At 41.2% G+C, this 20936-nt stretch overlaps 1 non-coding gene across 1 annotated transcript; it reads right to left on the reverse strand.

Annotated features, from left to right (window-relative positions):
- Positions 1-15337: 15337 nt before the first annotated feature.
- Positions 15338-15440, reverse strand: LOC137751656 (U6 spliceosomal RNA). The gene has a single exon (XR_011070906.1). It is a non-coding gene; the product is annotated as a U6 spliceosomal RNA (small nuclear RNA).
- Positions 15441-20936: the final 5496 nt, after the last annotated feature.

A 20936-nucleotide genomic window follows, 5' to 3' on the forward strand; every position in this document is an offset into this window, starting at 1 on the left:
AGGAAATAATACAGCGGTCGTCCCTGTGCTTCTCTACTAGGCCGTGAGCCATTAAGATCCTGTTTGCCTATCACAGTGCAGACAAAAGCCACCTCTGCTCCCTCCCATACGCCCCGTGCTTCTGCTTGTGATTCCTTTTCTCACCTCTCCTGCACTTTAAAGACCCATTAGCACACACTTCTCTGTGTGACTTTGCTTTCGGTACACGTAGCACAACCAGCATTAAGACTAAACATGTTTGGCAACCAGGACGGCACAGTTGCTGACCGATCGGAATGGTTGCCGGCTGCAGTGATGGAGCAAAGTCCAGGAGGCCCCTGCCGTGCCAGGCGTTACCCCTTTAGGTGCGGGACTGTGGCTATCAGATGTTGCCAAGAGTCCTGGTGTTAATTTTTACTGTGTACCAGGAACCGTGCTACTATCTCTTTGAGACCTCACCACAATTCAATGGGTGAGGGAACTGAGGCTTAAAGGGGTTCAGTGTCGTGCCCGAGGTCATTTAGGTAGCAGGCGAGTGACAGAGTAAGGGCTGAAACGCAGGCAGTCTGACTCTGCTCTGTTGTGGGCTGTGTGAAGAAAGGCCTAGAGCAGGTCGTTTCTCTATGGAGTAGCGAATACACAGAAAGAAGTGTTCTTGGGTCTGGGGCCCTCGGCAATGTCAAATATTTATTTCAGAAAAATGGCATCAGAGGCGATACTAGTTGATTCTGTCATTCGGTCCTGATTGCAACTGCAAGCCCAAGAGCCCATCAACCCTGAGGGAGAGCGGGCAGGAGTGTGGCGTGCTCACCCATCCCCCCATCCCCACCCCCACCCCAGGGAGAGGTGAGCTCTGTCCTCGTGAAACTATCCAGTGCAGAGAACTCAGAGTGTGCAGAGGCCGAGGGACGCCCAGGGGAGTCAGGACCCCAGAGGTGGGACCCTGCTAAGAGTTTTTGAGTCCTGAGGCTTCCCCACACTTACTGTTCTTTCCCTGCCTTCTTCCTTGGCTGATCCTGGGTGAAGCCGTGGCATGGAAAGGACACGTGTGCTTCTGTGAGAGAGAAGCAGAGGCTGGGTGAAACAAGCAAACCTGGATCTCCAGCCTTGGGGGAGAAAATGAAGCCAGAGATGAAATGGGTGGTGTTGGCTTGAAAGAAGGAAGGGTCCTCGGCAGCCTGACGCCTGCAGAGGAGAAGAAAGGAGAGCCAGGGAGGTCTCCCTCGGCCTCAGCCAGAGGCAGGGCCCCTGGGGCTTAACCTCTGAACACCCACTGGTCCCCAGACAGACAGGTGGAAGGGAAAGTGAGGGGGACTTCATTAAAGCAAGGGCAGCTGGGGTAGTGGAATTTACCAGCAGGGAACCTCCTTGCCTCTCCCCGACCCTCCCGCCCCCTCATACTGATGTTTGTTGAAAGTCAGCGGCATTTCTGGTGCTACATATGTAGGTGTACTTTACAGGAACTTTTAAATAAATCTAGTCCCGAGTGATTCATTATTCTATTACATTAGTTAGCTGTTGGCAGATCTGTCACACCATACACAAGTGCTGAGCTATTTCATTGCTGGTACTTCTGAGTCATCTTGCCGACTTTCTGTGTATATTTTCTACCATTGTTCTGTAATCGCATTCTTTCGTTCAGTGTATACAGGTGAGGATTATGTTCTTACCTTCTCCTACATTCTTCTGTGAGATCAAAACAGCAACAACAAAAAAAGGCAGATATGGTTTTCTCTGATATTTTATGGAGATTTAAAAAACTAACCTTGACACTAAGGCTTCAACTTAGATCTGAAATTACAAGTAAGTTAATGCAAATGCTCTTCTGAGATTTGTAACAGGCAAAAGTGTATATCAAGACAGTCTTGGACTTCCCTGGTGGCGCAGTGGGTAAGAATCCGCCTGCCAATGCAGGGGACACAGTTTCGAGCCCTGGTCTGGGAAGATCCCACATGCCACGGAGCAACTAAGCCTGAGCACCACAACTACTGAAGCCTGTGTGCCTAGAGCCCGTGCTCCACAACAAGAGAAACCACCACAATGAGAAGCCTGTGCACTGCAACGAAGAGCAGCCCCCGCTCCCTGCAACTAGAGAAAGCCTGTGCTCAGCAACAGAGACCCAAAGCAGCCAAAAATAAATAAATTAAAAAGAAAAAGACAGTCTTGCATTTGATGGACCTTATGAAGTTGTGTACCCATCTTGCCAAATTGCTGTCTTCAAAAATTCATTTTTACGTTTAATGGATCTGCTTTATCCATCATTACCACAGAAATCTAAAAAGTTCTCCTTGAACACCTTAATATCTGTTAACACCAAGGAGAGAGGAAAAATATATGACCCAAGAAAAGATGAATCTGTATGACGGAGAAGACCACAAACCATGTGTTTCATTCACTCCATTATCTCTGGAAGGTCTCCCTTGGCAACTTTTATTTTGTTACATCATTCTATCTTGGAGGCTTCTCTCTCTATTTTTTTAAAAAATATTTATTTATTTATTTGGCTGCACTGGGTCTTAGCTGTGGCATGCCTGATCTTTAGTTGCGTCTTGCGGGATCTTTTAGTTGCTGCATGCAGGCTCTTAGTTGCGGCATGTGGGATCTGGTTCCCTGACTAGGGATCGAACCTGAGCCCACTGCATTGGGAGCACGGAGTCTTAACTGCTGGACCACCAGGGAAGTCCCTTGGAGGCTTCTCTAGTTGCTCAAATGTAGTGAGAGAACAGAATTATATATATGAAGGGAGGGGAGAATATGGCTCCCCGAATTAAAAAATGTTCCTCCATTTCCCCTTTTTATGTTACCCTGAAGCCTCTCTAGTTGACTCAGCCACATTGGTTGCAGCTGCGTTGCATGTACTCAGACTTACCCATTCAAATGACCACGGCAGGAAGTTAGAAGCACACCTTTGACTCCAATGGAGTTTTTCTATTCGCATGCTCTCCATACGGAGGAGTCATCAGGCCTCGGGTGAGGTCTTCACAAGACGCCAAGGTTTCTTCTCAGCGGCGCCCGACCTGATTGCTCAGCAGATATTTTTGAGAAAAGCTGGGAGCTCAGAGAGCTGCCCATGGTCATTTGTCGAGCCAAGTGCCCTAAAATTGCAGATGCCAACCAGTCAACCCTTAAGGATGGGCACTTCTCCACAGCTGGAAATCTGGAATGTTCTCAGTTTTAAAAATGTTTTCTAGATGGTGCAGATGGTGATTTTGTTCATCAGCTAGCCAGGTTGTGCTTTTTATGGTGATTATGCTTAATACATTTTGAGCTCAGTTTAACCATAATTTGAAGTAAAAATACATGTATTTTAGTGACTCAAGGTGGCTGGGTCATAGTGTTGGTACTATTAATTAGGAGCCTTTTGGTCGAAAGAAACAGAAAATCCAGCTTCCACTGACTTAAACAATGAAGGGAACTCAACCCACCTAAAAAGGCCAGAGGTGGTTCAAGCTGTAGGTAAGGCTTGTTGGCGTCAAGGTCTCATTTCTTTTCCTCTCTCTGTTCTGGCTTCCACTCTGTGAGCTGCATCCTATGGCAGACTTCCTTTATGGTCCCAAGATGGATACCAAAAGTCCTGAGGTTATATGATTCCTTGTTCATGTCCACAGGAGAAAGAACATCTCTTTTTTCAATTGTCAAATAAAATCCTGGGCTTCATTCTTTCAAAAAATTTTTTTTAATTTGAATTTTTTGAATTTTACTGATGTTTTTTATACAGCAGTTTCTTATTAATTATCTATTTTATACATATCAGTGTATATATGTCAATCCCAATCTCCCAGTTCATCCCACCATCACCACCCCACCTCACTTTCCCCCCTTGGTGTCCATATGTTTGTTCTCTACATCTGTGTCTCTATTTCTGCCTTGCAAGCCGGTTCATCTGTACCATTTTTCTAGATTCCACACATACGCATAAATACACGATATCTGTTTTTCTCTTTCTGACTTACTTCACTCTGGATGGGTCTCTAGATGCATTTACAAATGACCCAATTTTGTTCCTTTTTATGGCTGAGCGATATTCCATTGTATATACGTACCACAGCTTCTTTATCCATTTGTCTGTTGATGGGCATTTAGGTTGCTTCCATAGCCTGGCTATTGTAAATAGTGCTGCATTGAACATTGGGGTGCATGTGTCTTTTTGAATTATGGTTTTCTCTGGGTATATGCCCAGAAGTGGGATTGCTGGGTCATATGGTACTTCTATTTTTAGTTTTTAAAGAAACCTCCATACTGTTCTCCATAGCAGCTTATCAATTTACATTCCCACCAACAGTGCAAGAGGGTTCCCTTTTCTCCACACCCTCTCCAGCATTTGTTGTTTGTAGATTTTCTGATGATGCTGGGCTTCATTCTGATGGGACCAATTACTGTATTTAGGAGTATGGGATAGCCTGGTTGGTAAAAACCTCCTTGGAGCTGAGGGAGGGTTAATCCCATCCAAAACATTTTGTTGAGAGTGGGGTAGAAATGGTTATGCAAAACAAAACTGGGATGTTGTTTTACCAAAAGAAGAGTGCATGGATGCAAGGAGGGAAAATAACCAGTATCCTCTATTGAGTGTGTTGGGAGGAAAACTGTAAGCTCTCTAGAAAGGGAGGCTGAGGAGTGATAGTGAGGGGCTCTGTTAAGGAGTCTGAACTTGACATCTTTTAAAGGGTTGTAATCAGTAATTGTTATCCAACATCCACGGAAAGCTTTCAGGGGCATTTAATGTCCAATTATCTTTTTAAAAATAAAGCTTTTCTGGAACTTCCCTGGTGGTCCAGTGGTTAAGAATCCGCCTTCCAATGCAGGGGATACGGGTTCGATCCCTGGTTGGGGAACTAAGATCCCACATGACCTGGGGCAGCTAAGCCCGTGTGCCGCAACTACTACTGAGCCTGAGCACTCTAGAGCCCGATCACCACAACTAGAGAGAAGCCTGCGCTCTGCAAGAAGAGCCTGCGCACTGTAACGAAAGATCCTGCATGCTGCAACAAAGATGCTGAGGGCCGCAACTAAGACCCCAAGCAGCCAAAAAAAAAAAAGAAAAGAAAAGATATTCAGTATTTTCCAGATCAAAACATCCTTTCCAACCCTTAAGAGTTTTGACTCCAGCTTAGAAACAGTCCTCTGCACCAAGTCCTATGGTCCCTGGCTGTGAGCCTATATCTCTTACCTCTGTTCCTCGTTTCTTGGCTGCTTTGGCCACCTTGCCACTCAGTTTCACTTCCAAATTTGGACTTCCTTATGCATGAGTCATAATGCAATAAGCAATGATTGTATGTGCTGAGGCCCAGCTGCAGTGGAACAAGAAGTTTGGACCTTTTCTCTTGGTCCAGCCACCTTGCCTCTCTTCTAGAACCAGGTGCCCTGTTCCACCTGGCCTGCCTGTCCCAGTGCCCACCAGGCCTGGTGGTTGAGCTTGAGCTAAGAAGTAAAGAAACCTGTGGGTAGGTGTGAGCAGAAGTAGGGGCTGGAGAAGAGTGTTGGGGGTGGCTCCATACAGAGTCAGAGGGAGACCAGGTGAGGAGTGCAGTTTGGTGGTTGCAGCTGAATGACCACTCATTACATAGGATTTGTGCTGCTTATGAACATTCCTTGTTTGTTCTCAATTTCAAGCGTACAGAGAGGCACAAATATGGAGGAAGTCTCTTTGCAAGATCTGGCCAGGGATCTGTGAGTCAGGCATGTCAAAGTTTAATATACTATTTCCTGCCTTTTCACATAAGTGGTAAAAATTTGTATTTTATTAAAAATTTCAATAGCAACAACATTTTCCACTACAACTATTACCACCACATCTACTGTTTACTGAGCACGTGCTATTTGCTATGTGCTTTACTTATGTTGCCCCTAATCTTTATAATTCTAGGGAGCAGGGATTATTTTTCCAATTTTACTAATAAGAAAATTGAGGTGCAGAACAGTTAAATTATTTACACAAGTTTATACAGCTAATAATTTGCAGAATCAGATTTTGAACTCAGGTCTATCTGGCTCCAAACTGTAAAAGTTTTAATTTTTATTTGAAAATGAATTTTTAATGAAATCATGCTTAAATTTCTTCTCTTTACATAAAAGTATGGACAACCTATTTATACCAGTATTCTAGAAAAATATATTGCTTTAAAAAATAAATTCCTTTGGGACTTCCCTCGTGGTGCAGTGGTTAAGAATCTACCTGCCAATGCAGGGGTCACGAGTTCGATCCCTGTTCTGGGAAGATCCCACATGCCTCAGAGCAACTAAGTCCGTGTGCCATAACTACTGAACCTGCGCTCTAGAGCCCACGAGCCACAACTACTGAGCAAGCCCGCAGGCCCATGCTCCGCAACAAGAGAAGCTAGCTCAATGAGAAGCCCTCACACCACAACGAAGAGTAGCCTCTGCTCGCCGCAACTAGAGAAAGCCTGTGCACAGCAACAAAGACCCAATGCAGCCAAAAATAAATAAATAAAATAAATAAATTAAAAAAAAATTCCCTGATGATATGTGGATTTAAAGTTTCTGTTCAATTTCATTTAATCTGGCATCAATTTTGAAAACCTTAATACAGTGTTCTAACTTTGCAGGTTGTATACTTATTTTGAGCTAGTTTTATAGACAGTAAGCTTACTCAATAATTGCTTGTTGAGGTTCATGTTTTGTCATTTACCGAAGTTAATGTTGAGAAATAAGGCATTTGTTGTATAATTTCCTACCACTGGCAGAGAAGGTAATATGCAAATCATTTAGGGATTTTCTACCAAAGAAAGCAGCTATTGTGTCTTTTTGTGTATGAGTATTTGAATATGATTCACGCTTCATTGAAAAACTTACCCATGACTATGCCTTGAATGTTTTTTACAAAAATAAAACAATGTGTACTTATTATAGAAGATGGGTAAATTACAGAGAAGAAAAATAATCAAGCATAATCCTACCAAAGATAGATACGTATTTTATATGGCTTATTAATAAAAAAATTTAAAAATTTTACATTGTAATTCACTCATATACCTGGAATTTATTTTAGTACAGGGTGTTAAGCCTTATGTTTCTAATAAGACATAGATGAGCATAAAACTATTTTCTTAGTTTCCAATATGATAAATAAATGATGTCCCCGTTAGAAATACGTAAACTTAGTTTGAATTGAGGCAAATCCCTGATCAATTTTTATCCATTGTTGGGAAAAGTTACAGGATTCTTGAAGTGTACTAGGTTTATATGATAAAGTCTCCAAGATCAAGATCAAATTTCTGCCAAGAAAACTTAATTTTTAAAAATATGGATAAACTTCTCTGTTCAGATTTAAATGTCATTTTTTGATGGTAAGATAAGATAACTTGACAGATGGTTAAAAGAGCAGTAGTCTGAGAAATACAATTTACAATAAATCTTTCAAGAAATAAATTTAAATGCCTGTCAAAAAGCTTCTCAAATAAGTTCCCAAGCTTAAATTCCAATCTCTCCAAGGAATGTATGCAGTAACTTTTTTTTTTATTTGGATAGATTTTATTTTTTTAGAGCAATTTTAGGTTCACAGCAAAACTGAGGGGAAAGTACAGAGTTCCCATATACCTCCTTCCCCCTCAATATGCACAACCTCACCTACTATCAACATCCTCCACAGATTGTTACAACTGATGAACCTACATTGACATGTCAATATTACCTAAAGTCTATAGTTTACATCAGGGTTCATTCATGGTGTTGTACAGTATATATTTTACCAAATGTATAATGGCATGTAGCCCACCATCATCCTATCACACAGAATAGTTTCACTGTGCTAAAAAGCCTCTGTGCTCAACCCTCCCTCCTGCCAACACCTGGTAACCACTGATCATTTTACTGTCTTGCAGTATTTTTAAGGGATACTTCTATGTCATTTAATTGGGAAACTTTTCTTTCTTTCTTTTAATTTTAATTTTTAACTTTTTAAAAAACTTTTTATTGTGAAATAATTATAGACTCAGAAGAAGTTGCAAAAATAGTACATAGAGTTCCATGTATCCTTCACTCAGCTCCCTCCAATGGTGACATGTCATATAACTAACTGCAGTACAATATCAAAACCGAGAAACTGACATTGTCTAACACCGTTAAGTAGCTTATAGGTTACAAGAGGTCTTACTCAATCTTCACCATTTTTTACATGTGTTCGTGTGTGTGTGTGTGTGTGTGTAGTTCTATGCAATTTTATCCCTTCTATAGATTCATGTAACCACCACAACAATCAAGGCATGGAACTCTTTCAACACTACAAAGGAACTCCCTCCTACTACCCTTTTATATATGAACACCTTCCACCCTTTCCCTGTCCCATGGCAATCACCAATCTCTTTCCGAATCTGTAGTTTTGTCATTTCAAGAATGTTATATAGAATCATCCAGTATGTAACCTTTTGTGGTTTACATTTTTCACTAAGCATAACGCATTTGAGATCCAGTTTTTTGCCTCATCAATAGTTTACTCGTTTTCATTGCTGAGTACTATTCCATTGTATGAATATTCCGGAGTCTCACCCCTTGAAGGACATGTGGGTTGTCTCTTTTTTTTCTCTCTTGCTTTTACAACTAAGGCTGCTATGGACATTTATGTACAGATTTTTCTGTAAACATAAATTTTCATTTTTCTGGGATAAATGCCCTGGAGTATAGTTGCTGGGCTGTATGATAGGTGCATATTTTGTTTGGTAAGTAACTGACAGATATTTTTCCAGAGTGACTATACCATTTTACATTCACACCAGTAATGTATGAGAGATCCAGTTTCTCTCCATCCTCACCAGCAATTGGTATTATTGCTCTTTTTTTTTTTTAACATCTTTATTGGAGCATAATTGCTTTACAGTGTTGTGTTAGTTTCTGCTGTATAACATAGTGAATCCGCTCTACATATACATATATGCCCATATCCCCTCCCTCTAGTGTCTCCCTCCCACCCTCCCAATCCCACCCCTCTAGGTGGTCACAAAGCACTGAGCTGTTCTCCCTGTGCTATGTGGCTGCTTCTCACTAGCTATCTATTTTACATTTGGTAGTGTATATATGTCAATGCTACTCTCTCACTTCGTCCCAGCTTACTCTTCCCCCTCCCCGTGTCCTCAGGTCCATTCTCTATGTCTGTGTCTTTATTCCTGTCCTGCCCCTAGGTTCGTTAGAACCCTTTTTTTTTTTTTTTTTAGATTCCATATATATGTGTTAGCATACAGTATTTGTTTTTTTCCTTCTGACTTACTTCACTCTGTGTGACAGACTCTAGGTCTATCCACCTCACTACAAATAACTCAGTTTCGTTTCTTTTTATGGCTGAGTAATATTCCATTGTATATATGTGCCACATCTTCTTTATCCATTCATCTGTTGATGGACACTTAGGTTGCTTCCATGTCCTGGCTATTGTAAATAGAGCTGCAATGAACATTGTGGTACATGACTCTTTGAATTATGGTTTTCTCAGGGTATATGCCCAGTAGTGGGATTGCTGGGTCGTATGGTAGTTCTATTTTTAGTTTTTTAAGGAACCTCCATACTGTTTTCCATAGTGGCTGTATCAATTTACATTCCCACCAACAGTGCGAGAGAGTCCCCTATTCTCCACACCCTCTCCAGCATTTATTGTTTCTAGATTTTTTGATGATGACCATTCTGACAGGTGTAAGATGATACCTCACTGTAGTTTTGACTTGCATTTCTCTAATGATTAGTGATGCTGAGCATATTTTCATGTGTTTGTTGGCAATCTGCATATCTTCTTTGGAGAAATATCTATTAGGTCTTCTGCCCATCTTTGAATTGGGTTGTTTTTTGGATATTGAGCTGCATGAGCTGCTTGTATATTTTGGAGATTAATCCTTTGTCTCTTGCTTTGTTTGCAAATATTTTCTCCCATTCTGAGGGTTGTCTTTTCATCTTGTTTATGGTTTCCTTTGCTGTGCAAAAGCTTTTCAGTTTCATTAGGTCCCATTTGTTTATTTTTGTTTTTATTTCCATTTCCCTAAGAGGTGGATCAAAAAAGATCTTGCTGTGATTTATGTCATAGAATGTTCTGCCTGTGTTTTCCTCTAAGAGTTTTATAGTGTCTGGCCTTACATTTAGGTCCTTAATCCATTTTGAGTTTATTTTTGTATATGGTGTTAGAGAATGTTCTAATTTCATTCTTTTACATGTAGCTGTCCAGTTTTCCCAGCACCACTTATTGAAGAGGTTGTCTTTTCTCCGTTTTTCTTTCTCAAGATTGTTTTGGCTATTCAGGGTCTTTTGTGTTTCCATACAAATTGTGCAATTTTTTGTTCTACTTCTGTGAAAAATGCCATTGGTAGTTTGATAGGGATTGCATTGAATCTGTAGATTGCTTTCGGTAGTAGAGTCATTTTCACAATGTTGTTTCTTCCAGTCCAAGAACATGGTATAGCTCTCCATCTGTTGGTATCATCTTTAATTTCTTTCATCAGTGTCTTATAGTTTTCTGCAAACAGGTCTTTTGTCTCCTTAGGTAGGTTAATTCCTAGGTATTTTATTCTTTTTGTTGCAATGGTACATGGAAGTGTTTCCTTAATTTCTCTTTCAGATTTTTCATCATTAGTGTATAGGAAGGCAAGAGAGTTCTGTGCATTAATTTTGTATCCTGTTACTCTACCAAATTCATTGATTAGCTCTAGTAGTTTTCTGGTAGCATCTTTAGGGTTCTCTATGTACAGTATCATGTCATCTGCAAACAGTGACAGTTTTACTTCTTCTTTTCTGATTTGGATTCCTTTTATTTCTTTTTCTTCTCTGATTGCTGCAGCTAAAACTTCCAAAACTATGTTGAGTTATAGTGGTGAGAGTGGGCAACCTTGTCTTGTTCCTGATCTTAGAGGAAATGGTTTCAGTTTTTCACCATTGAGAACGATGTTGGCTGTGGGTTTGTATATATGGCCTTTATTATGTTAAGGTAGGTTCCCCCTATGCCTACTTTCTGGAGAGTTTTTTTTTTATCATAAATGGGTGTTGAATTTTGTCAAAAGCTTTTTCTGCATCTATTGAGATTATCATATGGTTTTTATCCTTCAATTTGTTAATGTGGTGTATCACATTGATTTGCATATATTGAAGAACCCTTGCATTCCTGGGATAAACCCCACTTGATCATGGTGTATGATCCTTTTAATGTGCTGTTGGATTCTGTTTGCTAGTATTTTGTTGAGGATTTTTGCATCTATGTTCATCAGCGATATTGGCCTGTAGTTTTCTTTCTTTGTGACATCTTTGTCTGGTTTTGGTATCAGGGTGATGGTGGCCTCGTAGAATGAGTTTGGGAGTGTTCTTCCCTCTGCTATGTTTTGGAAGAGTTTGAGAAGGATAGGTGTTAGCTCTTCTCTAAATGTTTGACAGTATTCGCCTGTGAAGCCATCTGGTCCTTGGCTTTTGTTTGTTGGAAGATTTTTATCACAGTTTCAATTTCAGTGCCTGTGACTGGTCTGTTTATATTTTCTATTTCTTCCTGGTTCAGTCTCGGAAGGTTGTGCTTTTTTAACAATTTGTCCATTTCTTCCGGGTTGTCCATTTTATTGGCAAGTAGTTACTTGTAGTAATCTCTCATGATCCTTTGTATTTCTGCAGTGTCAGTTGTTACTTCTTTTTCATTTCTAATTCTATTGATTTGAGTCTTCTCCCTTTTTTCTTGATGAGTCTGGCTAATGTTTTATCAATTTTGTTTATCTTCTCAAAGAACCAGCTTTTAGTTTTATTGGTCTTTGCTATTGTTTCCTTCATTTCTTTTTCATTTATTTCTTACCTGATCTTTATGATTTCTTTCCTTCTTCTAACTTTGGGGGTTTTTTTGTGCTTCTTTCTCTAGTTGCTTTAGGTGTAAGGTTAGGTTGTTTATTTGAGATGTTTCTTGTTTCTTGAGGTAGGATTGTATTGCTATAAACTTCCCTCTTAGAACTGCTTTTGCTGCATCCCATAGGTTTTGGGTCGTTGTGTTTTCATTGTCATTTGTTTGTAGGTATTTTTTGATTTCTTCTTTGATTTCTTCAGTGATCTCTTGGTTATTTAGTAGTGTATTGTTTAGCCTCCTTGTGTTTGTATTTTTCACAGATTTTTTCCTGTAATTGATATCTAGTCTCATAGCATTATGGTCAGAAAAGATACTTGATATGATTTCAATTTTCTTAAATTTACCAGGGCTTGATTTGTGACCCAAGATATGATCTATCTTGGAGAATGTTCCATGAGCACTTGAGAAGAAAGTGTGTTCTGCTGTTTTTGGATGGAATGTCCTATAAATATCAATGAAGTCCATCTGTTTAATGTGTCATTTAAAGCTTGTGTTTCTTTACTTATTTTCATTTTGGATGATCTGTCCATTGGTGAAAGTGGGGTGTTAAACGTCCCCTACTATGATTGTGTTACTGTTGATTTCCCCTTTTATGGCTGTTAGCATTTGCCTTATGTATTGAGGTGCTCCTATGTTGGGTGCATAAATATTTACAATTGTTATATCTTCTTCTTGGATTGATCCCTTGATCGTTATGTAATGTCCTTCTTTGTCTCTTGTAATAGTGTTTATTTTAAAGTCTATTTTGTCTGATATGAGTATAGCTCCTCCAGCTTTCTTTTGATTTCCATTTGCATGGAATATCTTTTTCCATCCCTTCACTTTCAGTCTGTATGTGTCCCTCGGTCTGAAGTGGGTCTCTTGTAGACAGCATATGTACAGGTCTTGTTTTTGTACCCATTCAGCCAGTCTATGTCTTTTGGTTGGAGCATTTAATCCATTTACATTTAAGGTAATTATTGATATGTATGTTACTGTTACCATTTTCTTAATTGTTTTGTGTTTGTTATTGTAGGTCTTTCTTTTCCTTCTCTTGTGTTTCCTGCCTAGAGAAGTTCCTTTAGCATTTGTTGTAAAGCTGGTTTGGTGGTGCTGACTTCTCTTAACTTTTGCTTATCTGTCAAGGTTTTAATTTCTTCCATCAAATCTGAATGAGATCCTTGCTGGGTAGAGTAATCTTGGTTGTAGGTTTTTCCCTTTCATCACTTTAAATATGTCCTGCCACTCCCTTCTGGCTTGCAGAGTTTCTGCTGAAAAATCAGCTGTTAACCTTATGGGGATTCCCTTATATGTTATTTGTTGCTTTTCCCTTGCTGCTTGTAATATTTTTTCTTTGTATTTAATTTTTGATAGTTTGATTAATATGTGTCTCAGCGTGTTTCTCTTTGGGTTTACCCTGTATGGTACTCTTCGTGCTTCCTGGACTTGATTATTTCCTTTCCCATGTTAGGGAAGTTTTTGACTATAATCTCTTCAAATATTTTCTCAGACCCTTTCTTTTTCTCTTCTTCTTCTAGGACCCCTATAATTCGAATGTTCGTGCATTTAATGTTGTCCCAGAGGTCTCTGAGACTTTCCTCAATTCTTTTCATTCTTTTTTCTTTATTCTGCTCCCTGGCAGTTATTTCCACCATTTTATCTTCCAGCTCACTTATTCGTTCTTCTGCCTCACTTATTCTGTTATTGATTCCTTGTAGAGTATTTTTAATTTCAGTAATTGTGTTGTTCATCACTGTCTGTTTGCTCTTTAGTTCTTCTAGATCCTTGTTAAATGTTTCTTCTATTTTCTCCATTATGTTTCCAAGATTTGGGATCATCTTTACTATCATTACCCTGAATTCCTTTTCAGGTAGGTTGCCTATTTCGTCTTCATGTATTTGGTCTTGTTGGTTTTTACTTTGCTCCTTCATCTGTAACATTTTTTTTGCCGTTTCCTTTTTTTTTGATGGGTGGTGGTGTATTCTTTTCTTACTGGTTGTTTGGCCTGAGACATCCAGCACTGGAATTTGCAGGCAGTTGGATAGAGCTGGGTCTTGGTGCTGATATCAGGACCTCCAGGAGGCCTTACTCCAATTGATATTCCCTGGGGTCTGAGGTTCTGGGTTCAGCGGTTTGGACTCGGAGATCCCACCACAGGAGCTTGGGCCCAACCTCTGGCTTGGGAACCAAAATACCACAAGCTTCGTGGTGCAGTTAAAAAAAAAAGACAGAAGGAAGAAAGAAAGAAAAAAGAGCAGTACAATATCAAAGAATAAAAAGTAAAATAAAATTAGAAAGATAAAAAATATATTAGTAAAAATAAAACTATAAATGAAACAACTGCAACAAGGTAAAATAAAACCACAACAGAAAAGAGAAAAAAAAAAAAGGGTGAGGGTAACAAGCCAAAAGGAGAGATCACTAACAAAGTATAAAGAATAAAATAAAATTAGAATAATAAAAGATTTATTAGGAAAAATAAAAATATAAAAGAATCAACAACAATGAATCAACAAGATAAAACAGAATCCCAATCTAAAAGCGGAAAAAAGAAAAGGAAAAAAAAAAAAAAAAAAAAGGCCTTGGGTATGGGGGCAGAGTTTAGGCAGGGGTGGGGAGTGGGGGGGGGTGGAACTTAGGCAGGGGTGGGGTTTAGGGTGGGGCGGGACCTAGGCGGGTTGGGGGGGGGGACGTTCAAGCGTGGGGCGGGGCCTCTGCTTAGGACCTGTGCAGAAGGGGAGAGGCAGCACGTGGAAAGGAGGGGCTCTGGAGTGTGGAGTTCCCGAGTTAGGAGGTAGGGCCCTGAGTGAGGGTGTTCGGGTTCGGTTTAGGCTCAGCTCATTGGAGGGGTCTCCGAGTGTAGAGGTGGTGCCCTGGGTGGGGTGTAGGGGCAGGGCTTGGGCTCTGCGCGGCAGGAGGGAGGCTCTGAGGGCAGAGGATTAGTCCTGGGAGCCCAACAGGCTTCCCGGTGCCTAAGTGGACAGGGAAAGCACTGGCCTCGTTCCCTTCGTTCCTTTGCGCCCCCACCACCGACTCCCCCAGGGTCTCCCCCGTCGCCGCTGGACCCCTAACCGTGGGTGGGTCCCGCTGGGTGTAGGAACTCCTTCCCTTCCCCAGCCACCCCTCAAGGGTGCCGGCCCAGGAGGTCCGGGCTTTACTTTTGCTCTCCCTTCCCTCCCTCCCACTCCCTCAGGATCCTCGGGGCTGGAGGGGGCCTCGGTGGGCAGGAGATCAGGCCCGGGATCTCAGCAGGTTCCTGGGGGTCCAAGTGGGAGGGGGAAACCTGGCCACGCTCCCTTTTGATCCTCTGCCCTCCCAGTGGTTCCCCAATTTCCCCCTTCGGGCGTGGGATCCCTTCCCCTCCCCCAGTTGCCCCTCAGGGACACCAGTCCCGTCCCACCTCCACTTCTCCTCCCCCTTCACTCCCCCCACGCCCCACGTCCTACCTGGTTGCTGGGGGTTCCTCCCATCTCCTTAGGTGTCTGTGGTCCCCCACCGGTGCCTGGTAGCTGCCCTAGTTGTGAGGAGACATGAATTCTGCATCCTCCTAGTACACCATCTTCTCTTTCTTTTTTTTAAAATATGGAAGACTTAATGAATTTGCATGTCATCCTTGTGCAGGGGCCATACCCATCTTCTCTGTATTGTTCTAATTTTAGTATATGTGCTGCCAAAGCAAGCAGGGGAAACTTCTAAATGATCTTCTAGAAGCCGACTATAAGGCTCTCTGTTAAAACAACATAGAATTGTTAAAACAACATAGAACTGTATTTCCATGAGTACTGGGGACTTCCTTCTTCAAAGCAAAAAGTGTGCAATGCTGCAATTTGGGGATGTGGTTAAAATTTGGATTATTCTCTTTACATGATGAATTTTTATAAGGGATATAAGATCTGTTCCCATTTCGTCCAGGATCTGCAGCAAATATATTGTCTCAATCTAGTTCGTAGGACACAGTGGCCAGCAAAGCCACAAATGTCCCATGTTTAAATGTTTAGAATGACACCCTGTGTATGATAGGTTATTTTCCCATAGCCAGGGAGCATTTGTCTTCTGCAAGAAGAGTAAATTCACTTTTTGTTCACAGAAGAATTAGAAAAAAACATCAAATGTATTGTTTTTTAATTGTAGCTGTCAGGCTGGGCCTATTTTGAGACTGGATATTTAAGACAACTATCCTAGTTTGTCTTGCATTATTCACTATAGTTTATTTAATGCTTCATTATATATATTAACTTTTTTTTGGGGGGTAAATAACTTCAAACTTACATTTTTCAAGAATAGAAATAGTACCTATATATTCATATACTTTTTAAAAAATTTTATTTATTGATTGATTGATTTTTGGCTGCATTGGGTCTTTGTTGCTGTGAGCAGGCTTTCTCTAGTTGCAGCCAGCGGGGGCCACACTTCGTTGTGGTGTGTGGGCTTCTGATTGCTGTGGCTTCTCTTGTTGCAGAGCACGGGCTCTAGGTGTGTGGGCTTCAGTAGTTGCAGCACGTGGGCTCAGTAGTTGTGGCTCACGGGCCCAGTTGCTCCGCGGCATGTGGGATCTTCCGGGACCAGGGATCGAACCCATGTCCCCTGCACTGGCAGGCAGATTCTTAACCACTGCGCCACCAGGGAAGTCCCTATTCATATACTCTTTATACAAATTCGCCTACTAACGTTTCACCCCGTTTGCTTTATCATTTATATAGGTGGTTTCTCTCTTTCATATTTAATATTTACATTATATGTTATATATTAAAAATGTTTCTGAATCATTTGAGGATAAATTATATACATCATGGCCCTTTACCCCTAAGTACTTCAGTGTGTATATCCTAGAAATGGGGATATTCTCTTATATAACCAGAACAATAAATAACTTTGATAGAATACTTCCATCTAATTTTCTGTTCACATTCCAATTTTGTCAATTGACCCAATAATATCCTTTGCAGCACTTTCCCGTTTTAGTACAGGACCCAGTATAGGGTCAGTTACAGTCATCCCTCCGTATCCGCAGTGGGGATTGGTTTCAGAAAGCCCTCCCTCCCCCACGTCCTCCTCCCCCACCCTTCTGCCCACGGATACCAAAATCTGCAGGTGCTCAAGTCCCTTGTATAAAATGGCATAGTACTGTCAGACCCCCTATATCCTCAGATTCTGCATCTGAGGATCTAGAGGGTGGGCTGTATTGCATTTAGTTGTTATGTCTCGTTTGCCTCTTTTAATCTGGAACGTTTCCATTGCCCTTTTTCAGAATTCAGCCCCCCACACACACCCTTTTAAAAACAGAATGTCATTTTTTTCAGGTTTGTCTGATATTTTCCCAGAAGTCTAGGAAAACAGCTCCCTGTTATCTGAGCTGCCTGAAGGTGTACTGGAGAGAAATGATTTCTCCTTTTCTTCTGCCTTTCAGATCTCACATGTGTGTTTCCACTGGCAGAATTTAACCTGGGACCATTCAGGGAAAAGTTCTCTGGAAAATAGAGTTCTAGGCTTTCTCCCCATCTGCAGAGGCGAGTGTAGAAAGGGGTGGCAATAATGCTGAGCTGACTGACCACTGACGAGCTGGGACAACCTCCTGTCTTGTTAGGATCTGGGGATAGAAAGGAGAACAAGACCATGAGCTCCCTGCCTTCATGGAGTTTACAGTGTCCAGACAGACCTCTGAGTACTGAGAGGGAAACACACAGGGCTGTGACGGAGAATAACGGGCACTCTCTCAGGGCACAGAGGCCTGACAGATATCACAGAGCCACAGCTATGCAAAGGGCAGGGCGGGCTGGGCTAGGGGCTGTCTAGATAGAGAAGTAGCCTGGGCAGTGGGCCTCCACAGTGGAAAAGAGCATGATATATTTTCAAAATGACAGAAGGTCAACATCACTGGAATTTGGTGGAGTGTGGCATCATCTTAAGGTGGAGAGAATGACAGAAGCTGCGTTCTGCTAGGCCTTAAAGGACCTGGTGATGGGCTGGCATTTTGCTCTAAGTGAAGTAGAAATGTTACTACCCCATATGGCACCTTTGGGCAAACTAGAAAAAGGTATCCACTCCTCAAGGCATTTCCAGCTTGTTGGAAAATTGTTGTAAAATACTTTTATTACAACAAGGCACTTCACTGACACCTGCCAAAGAATATCTGTGATAAATGTAAAGTTCACAGTGTTTCACTGTGAGAGGCACCCTTCTATAAGGTTGTTCTACTACGACCTGTACCACTGTATATGGCAGCCTCAGTGGGGAGTGACACAAGCCTTTATTGTCCCTGTGTGGAGCGGACACAAGGAGAAGCGAAGAGATCAGATGAAGTGTTCTGGAGGTAGATCCTACAATATTTTGGAGGCAAAGGGATTGGATAAAGAAGCTGGGAAAGAGTTTGAGGTAGTGATGACTCATCAGGTTTGTGGATGGCAGTGCCATTTCACTGAGATGGGCATGACTGGGAGAAGACCAGGGTCTGTCCATGGGTTGTGGATGAGGAGGACAAAGAAATCAAGCAGTAACTGAAATCCAGGTATTTGCCATCTTTCTCTGAATGCTCTGTTTTCAACTAAAAGTTAACCAAACTCTTGTCTTTTCTAAGATACATATCCTTGAAAAACTTACTCACTAGAGTCAAGGACAATAACAAGATCTTTGCCTTTCAGGCTTGTATGGATAGAATTGGGTTAAACTCAAATTTTACTAACATTTTCAAGTTCCTCTATGTTTTAGGCACTCTGCCAAAGACTTTACACACCTTATCTCATTTCCTCTGTTCAGCAATCCATGAGGTAGTTCCTATTTTTATTTTCACTTTGTAGAGAGGTGAGGCTCGGAGAGAGATCTTATCACTTGATTTGAACGTGGTACCACAGTTACAGGTTTGAGTCAGGAGTTGATCCTACTGCCTGAGTCCCTTGTTTTTTTCAGCTTTGTCAGTGTTATGCAGTAGAACTTTCTGCAGTGATGGAAATATTTTATATCTGAACTGTTCATTAGTCATGTGACCTTTAAGAACTTGAAATGTGGTTGGTATGACTGAGGAACTAAAATTTTAATTTATGTAACTACATATGGCTAGTGGCTACTGTATTTGTCAATAGGCTCCAAATTGGGGTGCACACAGACCAAGGAGGGTACAGAATATGCAGAGTACAGAAAGAAAACATACAGACACATACACATGTATGTTTTAAATCATTATTTCTGATATTTTGTGAATATGTTTTTAATGTACCTAACATATTAGGCATATCATAAAAATTAATAAACAGAAACCTCAATTAATATAGAGTCAGGAGACCAGAAGAGGGAGCTCTTAAGCCCTATGACAGTAGCAGAGACCAAAAGGAAGAAAGATTTTCTCTTCTTGCCTGGCAAGAGCTCAGCCAATGAGAGGTTGTCACAACTCTACCAATGAAAAGCCACTGTACTTGGAACTCTCAATTCCTCCAATGGACTCTTTGTTTACTCTAGCCCTCCGAAGTTCCTCTTCCCCTCATTAAAAGAGTTCTCCTCTCCTTACTGGGGGGGTGTGTGGGGGGGTAGACTTGCAGGTGCCTTGCCATGGTAGCATACCCTGAACTGCAATTATTTTTATTGGAGAAATAACTGGCAATCTATTTGTTTTACATCAACATTATAATAGACATGTGTGTATATACATATATGCACACATGTTATATATATTAGTTTATACATAATTAAATATATATATATTTATTTAACACTTATATAGCCCTTACCATCTACCAGGCACTATGCTTTACAAATATTAACTCATTTAATCTTCATAATGACACTGTGGGGTAGATACTTTAATTATCCTCATTTTACAAATGAAGAAACTAAGGCAAAATTTGGATGTGGCCAAGGACACAGGTAGCTGGCAGCAAAGCCAAAATTTGAATAGTCATTTTGGCTTCTAAAAGTCCATGCCTTTTAGGATAAGCTAAATACGTATATTGGGAGGTGGGAGAGGCCAAACACTTTTACTGATAGGTGAGTGATGAAAAATGTTTGGTGACTATTGCTCCAGACTAGACCTTTGACAACCAGTCAGACATAGCAATTCCTAATCTCACACTTTAAAGGGATTTTGGAGACGATCAAGTCCATCCTTTTTTCCACTGACAGTTGCTGTTCTGTACAGAGAGGTGGATGAGGCTAAATGAAGTTGGGAGACGATTGAGATGAGAGTCCTGGGGACATTTGTTCTTGTCTACAGAGACAACTATAGCTAACACATGTAAAGATTTCTGTGATGGTGATTTTGTTATCCTATTTTAAAAAATATCCTTGCCAGTTTTGTTCTAGTTACTAATTTTTAAAAAAACATTTGTTTGTTTCTGCGATATTGACCAGGGGAAGATGGGAGGCTGCAGACCTGGAGAAGGTAGAATCCCAGACCAAAAGAAAGTTGGTTGGAACCAAGACCTGCTTATGTTCCCTAGGTGGGTGCTGGTGGCTCTAATTCAAGAACAATCAAAGGTAAAAAAAAAAAAAAGGTATTATTTCAAAATCTTGAAATAATAGATCAATGGGAAAGAAAATGTACCCAAATCTAATTTCCGCCTGTACACTTTTTGTTTGAAGTGAATATGCTGTCCCCTCCCCCCACCATTCCTTGTCTACTTTAGGCATCTTTAATATCTCTCCATGTATTCACCAGCGCGCTTAGCTGTGGTATAAATGAAGAAGGGCAGGTTTAACCTTATATACTATCATTACTGTTTCCAGGTGTGTGAAGTAGGTAGATGAGTCTTGCGGCGTCACAGAAAAGTTTTGGAAAGACCGGGGTTCTAAGTCCGGGAATAAAGGCATCACTTAAAAGGCTGTGCAGAGTACGTGGGGTATGTGTTGCAGCCGCAGCTCCCTGTTTCAAGTGGTAGGGTTTTTAGGGAAAGCAAGTGGAAGATGTGACGGGGAAGGAACGCCGTGCTAAGTGGTAGTAGCAAACAAATGTCTGCCCCGACGCTTTAAATCCAAAGCTTTTATTTCCAGGCTGCGTGAAGTTCTTGAATTCCCCGCGGAGGCCCGTTCGGTGGTGGGGGAGAGGGGGGCCCAGCTTTCCTTCCATTCTTCCAGCTTCGCTAAGACCTTCTTGGTGAGATGAACAATCCTTTCTAAGAGTTTGCCCGCGCGAGGTAACCCAGGTAAGGCGTCCCACGTGCACTCAATCAACTCCAGGACCCACGACCCC

This window comes from Eschrichtius robustus, chromosome 17 (assembly GCF_028021215.1).
Source record: "Eschrichtius robustus isolate mEscRob2 chromosome 17, mEscRob2.pri, whole genome shotgun sequence".
In the NCBI taxonomy this organism is placed as follows: domain Eukaryota; kingdom Metazoa; phylum Chordata; class Mammalia; order Artiodactyla; family Eschrichtiidae; genus Eschrichtius; species Eschrichtius robustus.